Consider the following 12,038-nt stretch of genomic DNA (forward strand, 5'->3'; position numbering starts at 1 on the left):
AGAATTGTTCCCCCCAAAAAAATCTCCAGGTAGTTAATATATTTTTTCAAACAAAAGTGGTATTTGTTTATTTTTTTATTTTTTTTAAATGTGGTTTAAAACCCAATCTATTTTGTACTGTGTTAGGCCTTAAATACACTCACAGGTTTCATTTTTACCTATGCGTACATCACGCTGGTGGGGTCAATGACAAGAATGGTGTCTGAAATAAGCAGACAGAAGTACAAGATAAAAGGCTGAGGTAAATGTAACATCTATAATTCAACTAATTAAACAAGGCAGTCAAAGGATGGTAGGGGAAATGGAAGAAGAACACTTTGTTGTTAATTGTAGACACAGAACGACGTGGTGGAGAGCACAGATCGACCTTTGAATTTGATTGAATAACATGGGAAAAAATGACAATAATTCTTATATTACAACGTCATTCTCACCCATTTCGTCGACAAAGACTTTATGCATGGAAATAATTCTAAAACAACTAGTTCTTTAGAGCAATAGAGGCTTGGGGGCTTTTGATTAAACCTAATCCATTTCCCTGTTAAAGATCGCATGCATGGACATCAGGAAGCTAATTTACAGTCTGGGGCTTTCCTCCAAACGCATTGATGCGAAGTGGGAAAGCACCTTGTGAAATAAAAGGGACTAAGCGGGTTCAAATCTCAATAAAAGAGTATAGCCACAGGATAACACCATCGTTTTAAAACCCCATTGGGTGAAGGTCTGGGTTACAGAGGTTGAAGGGTCAATCTATTTTTTTTAAAAAAGTTAATATATTAAAAAGATATTATTTTGATAAAACAAAAATAAATAGTTCATGGGTTAATTATTGGGCTTTAATCGGGTCAGAGCAGGTTGATTGGATCATCAAATCAATCCAATTTTTTTATTAGATTAGTTAAGTTTTTTTTGTTTTTTTTAATTTCTTTTAACTTGAATTAATTTAAATTTTCGATAAGCTGGGTTCTTCATCAACTCATCAGACCTGTCATAATTTTAAAACATTGGTTCAATGTTAAATTTAAAGAGGAGATTAGAATAATAAAACAGTTAGATATCAAAGCAAAAGAAAGAAAGTTTAAAAATTCGAGAATGGAATTGTAAAGAAAATTTGAAAGGGCATGTTTTCAAATTTTCAACCATAGTTATCAGGGAGTGATTGTTTTCGAGGTTCGTTATGCGTTTTAAAGTTTTTTTTAAATTATTTTTTATTCTACCATTTCCAGCTCACGGTCCCACTAGTTTGAAGCACCCAGATGGATCTCTCACGCTGTTTTCCAAATTCGGGAGAGTTTATTGTTTTGTTTCTCCAAAGTTGATAATCATATTTTAGTAGTTTATTAATTTCTTAAGAATATGATCTTAAGAAATCGGATGAAAAAATGAGCCAACAAATTAGGATTTCAAATATTATTGTGTTTGTTCATCTCAATAATTCAATTTTCTCAGAGAATATCACTTTCTCATACCCCTTATTTTCTACTATCCGCGAGGGAGTGTGATCTTTAGTGTAGAATGAGCCTCACTTATTCTCAAGTACAGAAAAGTCTTGAGGAAGTGAGATTTAAATATAACGAAAAATATATTATCATTCTTTACAATATATTTCAATAAAATCATAGATTTGACTTATTATATTTACGTGACTTGATAAGATAAGAGAGACCGAGATCTTGCAAGGCAGCAGGTTAAGCAAACGCAAAGATTCAAAAAGCCCCTCGAATCTGAACTAGCAAATTTGCCCTGATTTTTGGACATTAGTTTAACACAGGAAGTTGAGCAAATCCTCTCGACGGTGGAAACGAGCAAGTTAAGAGACGGCAGTGCACTGCAGCCACCGCCATGCTCGCACCCACTAACCCAGCTGCAGGCTGCAGCCTGCCTGCAGCCTGCAGCAAAAGAAATAATTTATAACTTTCAAGATTAAAAGGATTGACTTGCATTATTATAACAGAAGGGACTGCGTTACAGTTTGGTCAATCCATGCATCATGTTGCAAGTCAAGTAGGACATGCAGTTGCAACTCACAAGCCAACCATCGGCACTCTGTAGAAGCCCGTGAACTTCTTCTGCCTTTCCACGCGAACCTAGCTACGATGCTGGTTTCTCTGAACGGTCGAGTGTTTATGAGTTGGTACACTTAAATTCATACTTCCATGCATGATGCATGCCTGCGGCGACCAGCCTCTTCTGTGTTAAGAAAAAACCCGCAGACTCGAAGTTTGATATGAGCTAGATTTTAATTTAAATAAGAAAAAAAAGGGTAAATTTTGGTTGATCTTACAGTTTGATTTTGAATTTATTCAAACCCAGTCCAGTTAATATCAATGTTTCTTTTAAACAAATGAATGAAATATTATTATTTTAATAAAAAAAAAATTGATTTATATCATGTCGTCATGCATTCAGGCCTTAATGTATGCTTGGTTTTAAAAATAAAAAAAACATTTTCTTTCATGGAGTGTTTGACAATATGGTGAAAACATTGTTAGTTCCAAATTTGGTTTGATTTTATTTAAAATTAATTTTTTTAATAGTTTTGATGTTAAAAATAAATTTTAAAAAATAAAAAAAATAATATTCTAACACATTTTCAAAAAAAAAAACACTTTAAAACATAATATATATTTACTACACTTTTAACTGTAAATTAATCCTTTCCCAAGTCTGGTTGATGTTACTCACTGGCTTTTGCATTTGTAAGGACTTGCTTCTTTGTTAAATGCAAATATGGCAGGATTAGAGGGCTGGTTTTGGATTTAATGATAAAGATGGACTTTAAGGATATTTTTATCTCTTGTATTGCTACCTTTTCCCCCCCTTAAGCTTGTTTTTTTATCCAAATATAATATATTTTTTTGACTGAATTTTCTCGAAGTGAACTAAACATGATGAAATTACGAAAATGAATAGCGAGGACGTATTTGCTCTTTCCAGAGCAAACAGGGCTCCGGAAAAAAAAAACTTATTTACTATGGAGATTAAGCTCTGGAGACTGGAGTCACTCCAAATCCAAAATCGTAGCTGCAAAAATTACTATTGAAAAACAATATTCATGTCCACGATCGTCGAGAGTAAAAATTGAACCACCTCAACCATTTATATTGTAGCTCAGTGGTAAAAGCTTGAGACTAAGAAGTTTGCTTTCTCTGTGGTCTCAGGTTCGAGCCCTGTGTTTGCTCATATGATGGCTATTGGAGGCTTCCATGGTCGTTAACTTCAGGGCCCGTGGGATTAGTCGAGATACACGCAAGCTGGCCCAAACACCTACGTTAAACTAAAAAAAAAATCGAACCACCTTTGAATTGTTTTTCAAGGCCATGTTGCCTGTGTTAAGGATGTCCGAGTTTCGTCTCCGTTAATCTTTCCCATTTTCCATCCTTTCTTCGGTACAAAGGATCTCTTGATGATCCATTCGACGGGAAAAATCACGAGCCGTTTTCTATTGATTCTTTCGGTGAGTTTCTTGCATGCAATTTGAAACCCAGGACCAGCCCTTCCTTCTATCCCATGGCTTGGGTTGGGTATTAAAAACAATTAACCAGTTAGTTAGCTGGGTTTGACCTATTTATAGTATGTTTGAAATTATGGTAGCGGTGATAGTTTAAAATATATTTTGCTTAGAAGTATATCAAAATAATTTTTTTTTATATTTTAAAAATTATTTTTGATATCAACACATCAAAAAAATCTGAAAACATAAAAAAATTTAAAATTTTTAGGAATATGATTTGTATTAAAATAAAGTTTTTTTATTTTTCAAAAAATATTTTCGACATCAACATAAAAAAAAATCTAAAAACATAAAACAAAAATTTAAAATTTTTGAAAATACGATTTGCATATCGTTACAAACAATTATTTTTTTTTATATTTTTTTAAGATGTCTTTTGGGTTTTTTTTAAAAAAAATATTCGCTCAAGTCATCATCGACAAGTCATTTTTTTTTTAACTTTTAAAAAATACATCATGAGCTGTTCACTATTGATTCTTTGTTGGATTCTTTACATGCAATTTAAAATTCAGGACTAGCCAGCTTGTTCCAGGACTTGAGTTTGGTATTAAAAGAAGGCTAACCCGAAGCTAGCTTGGTTTAACATAATAAAAAAAACTATTGACTTTTTTATTTTCCATTTCAAAATTCAATTTGATATTTTTAAAAAATTAATTGATCGGTTCATGTTAATTTTTTTACTTTTAAAAAAACATCATCAGCTGCTTTCTATTGATTCTTTGGATGAATTCCTTGCATGCAATTTAAAAACCAGGACGAACCCGTTTGTTCCATGATTTGGGTTGGGTATTGAAAGAAAGTTAACCTAAGCTAGCCTCGTTTAACCCTAATTCAAATTACTACCAGTAAAAAAGATTATTGATGTTTTTTTTCAAAAAACATTTTAAATTTTTTAAAAATCTAATTGATTAGTTTTAATACTCCAATTGTAACTTTACCTTGCATTGAGTTGATCCTAGTTGGTTTTAATAATTATGGTGAGAAGAAAGTCATGCCTTTTTGTTATTTTGATAAATATTTAAGGCCATGTTTAATTGCTAAAAAATAATTATATTTGAAAAGCGGTAAATCCTAGTTGATTTTAATAAATATGGTGTGAAGATCTCATGTCTTTTTTCCATTCAGATTTGTTATCTTGGTAAATATTTAAAGCCCTATTTGATTGCTAGAAAATAATTCTTTTTTAAAAAGTGATTTCTATAAAAAAAATAAATTTATAAAAAATGAATTATTTTATGATATTTTGTAGTGTGATAAAAAATGAGTTGGAAAATATTTTCTAGTGTTTGAGTATGTCATGCAAAATAAATTAAAAAATAACTTATTAATATTTTAATTTTATTTTTTTAATTTTATTGAAAGAATAAAGATAAAATATGACAGATAAAAGAGTTAAAAAAAATAAAAAATTTAAAAAATTATTTTATAAATTATTTCAAATAAAATAAATAGCATGTAAATGAACGAAAATCAAATATAACATATAAAAAAGTTGGAAAAAAATGAATTTTTTAAAAAAAATCACAAATTATTTCAAATTAAAATTAAAATAAATTATTATAGTTTTTTTTTATATATAATTTGAATGATATGGTTATTGAAGAGTTACTTTGAATTCATTTTTGAACAGCTGAGCATATTTTTCAATAGAAAATTGATTTTTTTTATTTTTTAAAGAAAAATAAAATATTATTTTATTTATGAACAACCCTTAAGTTTTTTCAATATTCATATAATTTTAATAATTTATCAATGAACACAAATTATAAAAGTTAAGATATCAATCAAAGAAGAAAATTAGTGAAAACCCCACCAATTACGTCACATTTACTTAATGAATTAAATCATTAAGAAAATGAAAAATCTGTAGACATTTATGTTGTTTCCTTAAAAGTATAATTTCTTATGTAAAAAAACTTTTTATCTATTAGATATTTGAAGTCATTAAATGTCGACCAAATATGATTTTTTTATTTAATCTTATAATAAAAGATATTCTCATATTAACTTACATGTTAATTAAAATTAAGTTTTTGTTAATGATTTCAAAAAATATCATGCACATCCTTATAATATAGTCAGATAAATTCAATAAATTAAATAATAAAGAGAACATTTACTTAACTACGGTACTATTAGCAAAGGATAATATAAAAATGAAATAGTAAAATAAAAAAAATGCAAATACTAACGGTCAAAAACCCACAAAACCTTTCCCACTAAAAACACCCATCCATTTCTCGCACTCCCTTCCCCTCACCCTCTCCTCTCCTCCCTGATTTCTCTCGTAGGCTTCACCTTGTCGTCCAGAAATGGCAGGCATTAACTCCCCAGACCAACCCACCAACTAGCCTGACCCGAGCCCACAAGAAGACCCAAATGCTGACACCAACCACCCTTTCTCATCGGACTCCGACTCCGACTCTGATTCCGACTCCGACTACGATTACGACTACACTCAATCACCCACCAACCAAGAAGAGGGCGTTTTCACCTACACCAGACCGGGAGATGAAATCCCAGAATCGGAAAACATACCGGAGAAAAACATTGCGCAGTTCGCGGAGGTATTGGAGAGCAAAAGGATGAAGACGTTGAAAGAAGACGAATACAGAAACTATGTTTTCTACGAGGATTTCTTTGATTTTCCGAAGGATAGAGAGAACTGGAGAGAAGAGGATTTGAGGGAATTGTGGGCTGACCCGCCATGGGAATCTACGAAACCAGGGTGAGAACCAGTGTGGGCGGATGAAGAGGATTGGGATATTGTTAGGAAGATGAAGGAAGAAGGGAGAGACCTGCTGATTGCGCCTTTTTACTTGCCGTATAGAAGGCCTTATCTGGCGATTCCTGATAATCATTATGATATCTCGAATCCCAAAGCTGTCATTGAAGAGCTGGATAGGATCGAGGAATTTTTGACCCGGGTTAGCTATATTTTCGAAGATGGCAGCTTGTAAGTGCTTGTGCCTGCTTTTTTTTTAATTTAATTTGATTTCATGGTTTTTTATTATTATTGGTGGCTTTTTGTTACATGGGTTTTTGTTCATTTTTGATAATTTGCTTTGCGCAAATAGCTGCATTGGTGATATTGAGTGGATTTGGATGAATGATTGGTGATTTTTGCTTAATAGCTGCATTGGTGTTCTTAGAGCAATTGGTTGCTTGATTAATCCGGTTTTTTTTTATGGTTTTGTGACTCCATGCTGAGTCTGTGTTGGTTATTTTTGGTTCTAGTTGACTTATGCACTACTTTGTTATGTGTAGTTTATAGTGCTTTGGCCAATTTTAGGTTGATAAAGGTGATAAAACATGATATGTTTGCTAGTTTGCAATGGAATTACAGTCTACGAAACATTCCTTTAGTTTTGAGTTGATTTTGATGGATTCTAATTGAGTAATTCGGTTTTGTTTTTCGTTATTGGCTTTCTTTCTTTGTGTGCCTAATAGATTAGGTGTGACTAACGGGGCTGTGGATTTTATTACATTTATGATTTATGAGACTGGTGGAATATGCTTTGAATTGCTCATATGCACAGTCTGGTTTGGATGTATATTTGTTCCTTTCCATGGCTTCTATCTCCTAGTTCATCACATGATAACCTTTTCATTTACCTGTTATTTCGTGTTTTGGCTCAGCAAAGATACGAAGGCTCTGTTTGGGATGACTTGGCATTACCACACTTTAAGCTTAAGAAATCTTATACTAGGTTCTTGAAACTTCACACTTAGCCTTTTTATCAAGATTTTCTTGCCGCTTCTTTCTTTTTTTTCTGCCTTGATTCTCTAAGGGGTATTTATAAGGTTTCAAACTAGGATTTTGATGGATTCGATCATAGATTGATCATCATTCATCAATGTTTAACCCTTTGATCGAAATGAGATGGTTTTGAACAAATCTTAACAGCTGAAAACTCTGTCCTTGGTTGGTTTTGCAAAGGTAGTTTTGTAACAAATTTAAAGATGGTTTTTGCAAAACTTGGAGGCCAAGGTGAGGGTTTTTTGGCCTTTTTTTATCTTAAGATAAGAACCTTTTGAGAAACTTTGAAGTGTGAACATATGAAAAATGAGTGGTTTTTTTGCATAATAGGTATCACAGTCATGACTGACTGAGTTGACTAGTTTCGAAGTCTCGTTGGAGCAATTATGACGTCATCGTTGTTGACTACCACTTGAAGTTGGTAGAGGGGGTGCACACTTTTTGTTTGGATCTAACATTGCTCGATTTGGAGGTTTGTAGTTTCATATTTATTCGTTTGAAAGTGTAACTCGATCAACCTAAAATCTGAAAATACAATGAGGGTTTATCTGAGACAAGATGTTGAGGTCATTGAAGAAAATGAGATGTAAATATTCAATGGGAGTAGCTTATCTTTGTAGAGGGGGTGTTTCTCAGTCAAATAGTGGTAGTTACAGCCTCTGAGGTGGTCGGAAACGGCACACTCATTCACCTGAAGATGCCTACTCAATCATCCAAAATTACCAAAGAATAAGATAAACAGTGGCCAAACGATGCATCGTATAGGTTAAACCCTAAAATTTAAGGTTTTAATTTGAGATTTGACAAATTTCAATTTAATCCTTGTTCTTCTAATTTCTTTTAATTGCACCCGTAATTGCCTCTCAATTTTTAATTTTTATACAATTTCACCCTTGTCAAACTCAATTGTTAGCCCCAAAGTTCAACTCCTTTTCCATTTAGGTCCTTGGTTTCTGATTTATGCAAATTAACCCTTAATTGACTATCAAACTTTCAATTGTTTTTAATTTGGCCCCTGATTTTTCTGATTTAAGTCCCCGGAGTCTCGTGTCTTTTATGGTTTGATTCTTGGTTTTGAATTTCTTTAATCAAATCCCTAATTGTCTATTAAACTTCAATATTTATACAATTAAATCTCTGATTTCACCAAGTTAGCTTTTTAAAATTGCAATTCAACCTCACACTTCATTTCCTTCAAATTAAAGTCCAAATTGAATTAAAACCAATTTCCTTGCAATTAAATCTGTAATAAATTCAATTAAAACATGAAAAATCCCTAATTGAGTTATTAAACACTCAATTTTGAAATTTTCTCCCCAAATTGAATTTTGCTTGTTAATAGGGTTTTCATTAGTCAAAATTGAACAATCAATTTTTCAACTTTTGATATTTTGATCTTCCTCAGCCAATTTTGTTTTTGCAATTTTCCGGTCGTTTTTCATGTTTTTCATGTTCTTTTCTTTTCATTGATGTATATTTTTTTTATTTTTCCAATTTTATATATATATATTCTTTGTATATTTATACAGGGTTCTAAAAATGGGTAACAAAAACGGTAAGGAGGAAGATGTGTGGATGGCACCAGGCTTCATCAACCAGTTCTACAAGGAAAGTTTCTTTGTTAATTTATTTTTAGTTCACGGAGAAGGATGAAAACAAATTTGCTTATTTGGCAAGTACCTGATTATTGGAAAAGATACGTGCATGAGGTGGACCAGGAAAGAGAGATGTGGTTAAATTCATTTTATAAAGCTTGCCTGCTGAGCTTTCATACTGGTGGGAGAATGGTATCATCTCTCTCTCTCTCTTTCTCTAGTCTTTATGATAAATTTAGCTTTTGGCTAGTCGTATAGATAGATAAATTTAGCTTTTGGCTAGTCGTATAGATAGATATGCAACTTCATGATACGTGCCTTTTCATCAGGTCATTAAGAGTTCTCTTATTCTTGTTTATGTGCTTCTCCTCTTCATAGAAAACATGATATTAGTCTGCAAATATAAACAATATTATTGTTGATGCCAAGATAAATTGTCTTGTGCCCGTCATCATTTTTTTGTTTCTTGATCCAGGCATTTGGCATGTTTTTTTTGAAGCCAAAGCCACAGTTGATGAAATAGTTTTATATACTTGTTTTTAGGTTAGCTGCTAGTGTTTTACTAGTTCACTTCTAATGCTTCTTTCATTCCCTTTTGTTTGGTGCTTCACATTTTTACGTTTGTTTGGACAGAGGAGGCTCCTGAATTCGTTATTCGTAACAAAGAACCAGAACCTGATCCTGAAGATCCATCTAAACTCGTATATACTGAAGATCCTGTCATCCTACACACTCGAACAGGACGAATAATCAAATGGGTTGAGGATGAGGATGAGGAACATGGGGTTCGGTTATTTTGGCAGCCACCTCTGAAAGGTGGGGAAGATGTGATCCTGATAAAGTTCAATTCCTACTCCTTGGTTTTGATGAGTTTTATGGAGAAGAGGAGGTGATAATGTGTGCAAGCCAGTGCTTGATAAACTAGAGAAATGGACTGGAGAGAAGAAGAAAGCTAGCGAGATAAAAATACAGCTGTATGAAAAGGAGCTTGAGTTCATATAAGCTGAATTGTGTTGAGAAGAGGTAATGGAAGACTTGGATGAGGAGCTGAAGATGAGAGAAAAGGAGGAAGAGAATCTTGAAATGGATTTGCAGGAGGACAAGAATAGCTCTGTGTCAGCCCAACAGGAGGAGAAATCTTTTGCTAAAGATGAGGAGGAAGAGGAGGATGTTACACCATCAAGTTTTGGTTCTGTGACCCAAGATGAGGACCCAACAAAGAACGACGGAAAAGGGAACAGATCTGCGGGAGCTCCATTTTCTACATCTTCACTGTCATTCGCTCCCTGCAGCCTTCTTTCAACAGTAAGTTCTAGACCCAGATATTCTTTTCCTCCATAAACATTTAGAAGAGCAGCAGTAATATGCCGGGTTTTAAGAATATATGCTTCCTGATGCTTGACATATCATTAGAAGGAAATATGTTCTGTTGGCGATTATTTTTCATGCAGTTACTTGACTAAAGTTTTCCTGGGGCATCACATTATCCTCTAATTATCAAAATCATAATTTTCTCACCATCCTTCGTAAAACAGTCATAAATGGATTGCTGATCCTGAACACTCCATTTGTTTGTTTGGCCGGATTACATTGACCAGGGTTATTTTTGTATCCCCCGTCTTCTGCTGTGTTATTTTTTGCCTACACTTTTCCACTAGCTTGATGTGATTTTGTTATTTGGCTGGTTTGCAGGTTCCCTCTAGGCTACAGCAATCATTTTTAGCATGGAAGAACAGATTGCCACAAAAGGCAGCTCCTTCCCTTTGTGTGGTGAGCTCAAACGACCCCTCTGGAATGTTTAATTTAGTCAGTTTGCCCCCAGTACTTGGCCAAAAGGGAAGGTTGAGAATTGAAAGTCGGTAAAATTCCATCCCGTAATTCTGCTTCTGCGAACCCCAGAGAAAGTCTAAAAAAGCCAAGAAAACAGAGTCGTCCTTGGCTGCATGCAGCACCAGAGAGAGATTCAGACAGCATATTGTCATTGCACACGCAATTGTGTTATTTAGAATCATATATTAATACAATCAATTACGAGCCTCTTCCTCTCATAAATTAGATAAGAATTCGATGATACTCCAAGAGAGCCAGTTTTGTAGAGGCCACATTTCATTTTTGGCAAAACGTCTGTACATACTCTGTATTTTGCTATACTAGGTGATAGAAAAACATCTCGAGTAAGCAAACTGGGTGGTCTTTCTTTCCCTTTCGTCTCTGATTATGAGGATCCAGGAAGGGGCACTGGTGGCGACGTTAACGGTGATTTCATGGTTCTTTTTTGTTGGTGGCGAGGACCACCAGTGGAGATAATTCTCACCCCGCTTATCCACAACAAAATTTCGAAAGGTAAACTGAAATCAATGATGATTGCCGGTTGAGACAGACGGAATATGAAGACTTCTGAGTTCTGTCGGCGAGATAATGGGAAGGCACTGCAGAGGGTGCTTCTATCCTCGAAGGGCTTTTCGGAATCTTTGGGCTTGGAGTTGGTTTATTGGTATCTTGGGCTTGTTCATTGCTAGTTTCACAGCGGCGACTTTCATAACCGCAGCTAATCTGTCCTTGGTTGCAATTGCTTCCGTTCTTCATTTTGTGGTCCATGCATACGTAGTAGAATTCTTAGAGTTCAGAAACTCGACTAAATAAAGTGTTTGACTCCATAAAGGGCTCGAATCGCTCGATTCAATGGACTGTCACGTCAATTTGCGAGTCAAAATCAATTTAAATCATGCTCTAAATAAGTTTTGAACGTGAGTTTTCCATGCAGAACTTAATAACCATGCTTCGATCTTTTTGTAGTTCAAGAATTGCCCATGAGAAAAATTGGGTGTCAGCAAGTGGGTTTCCCCCCTCTTGTGATAATTGATGGTGAGGAAGTACCAATGAAGGTTATGTTTCTCTAATCTCTTTACCCTTTCTAGCTACTGAAGCTTATCCCCTGAACCATAGTAGAAACCTTAATCATAAGACATCCTTGGCATTTTAGATACGAAGAACACCTTCATATAGTTAATCTCTGCTTACATAGATTAAATAACAGCATTATCTGGGAAGAAACGAAAAGGATTTTGCTTGTGAGGTACTTATCTTTGGGAGCATAATTCACCTTTTACATGCCCTACCAAATTAGCAGAGTGTTCACTACAAGCGACACTTCATGGGGGGGCCAAAG

The 12,038-nt window shown here is 34.1% G+C and overlaps 1 pseudogene; it reads left to right on the plus strand.

Moving 5' to 3' along the window:
• Positions 1-5,734: 5,734 nt before the first annotated feature.
• Positions 5,735-11,568, plus strand: LOC18097990 (protein TIC 100-like; annotated as a pseudogene).
• Positions 11,569-12,038: the final 470 nt, after the last annotated feature.

The sequence above is a fragment of the Populus trichocarpa genome, chromosome 4 (genome assembly GCF_000002775.5).
Source record: "Populus trichocarpa isolate Nisqually-1 chromosome 4, P.trichocarpa_v4.1, whole genome shotgun sequence".
NCBI classification, from domain to species: Eukaryota; Viridiplantae; Streptophyta; class Magnoliopsida; order Malpighiales; family Salicaceae; genus Populus; species Populus trichocarpa.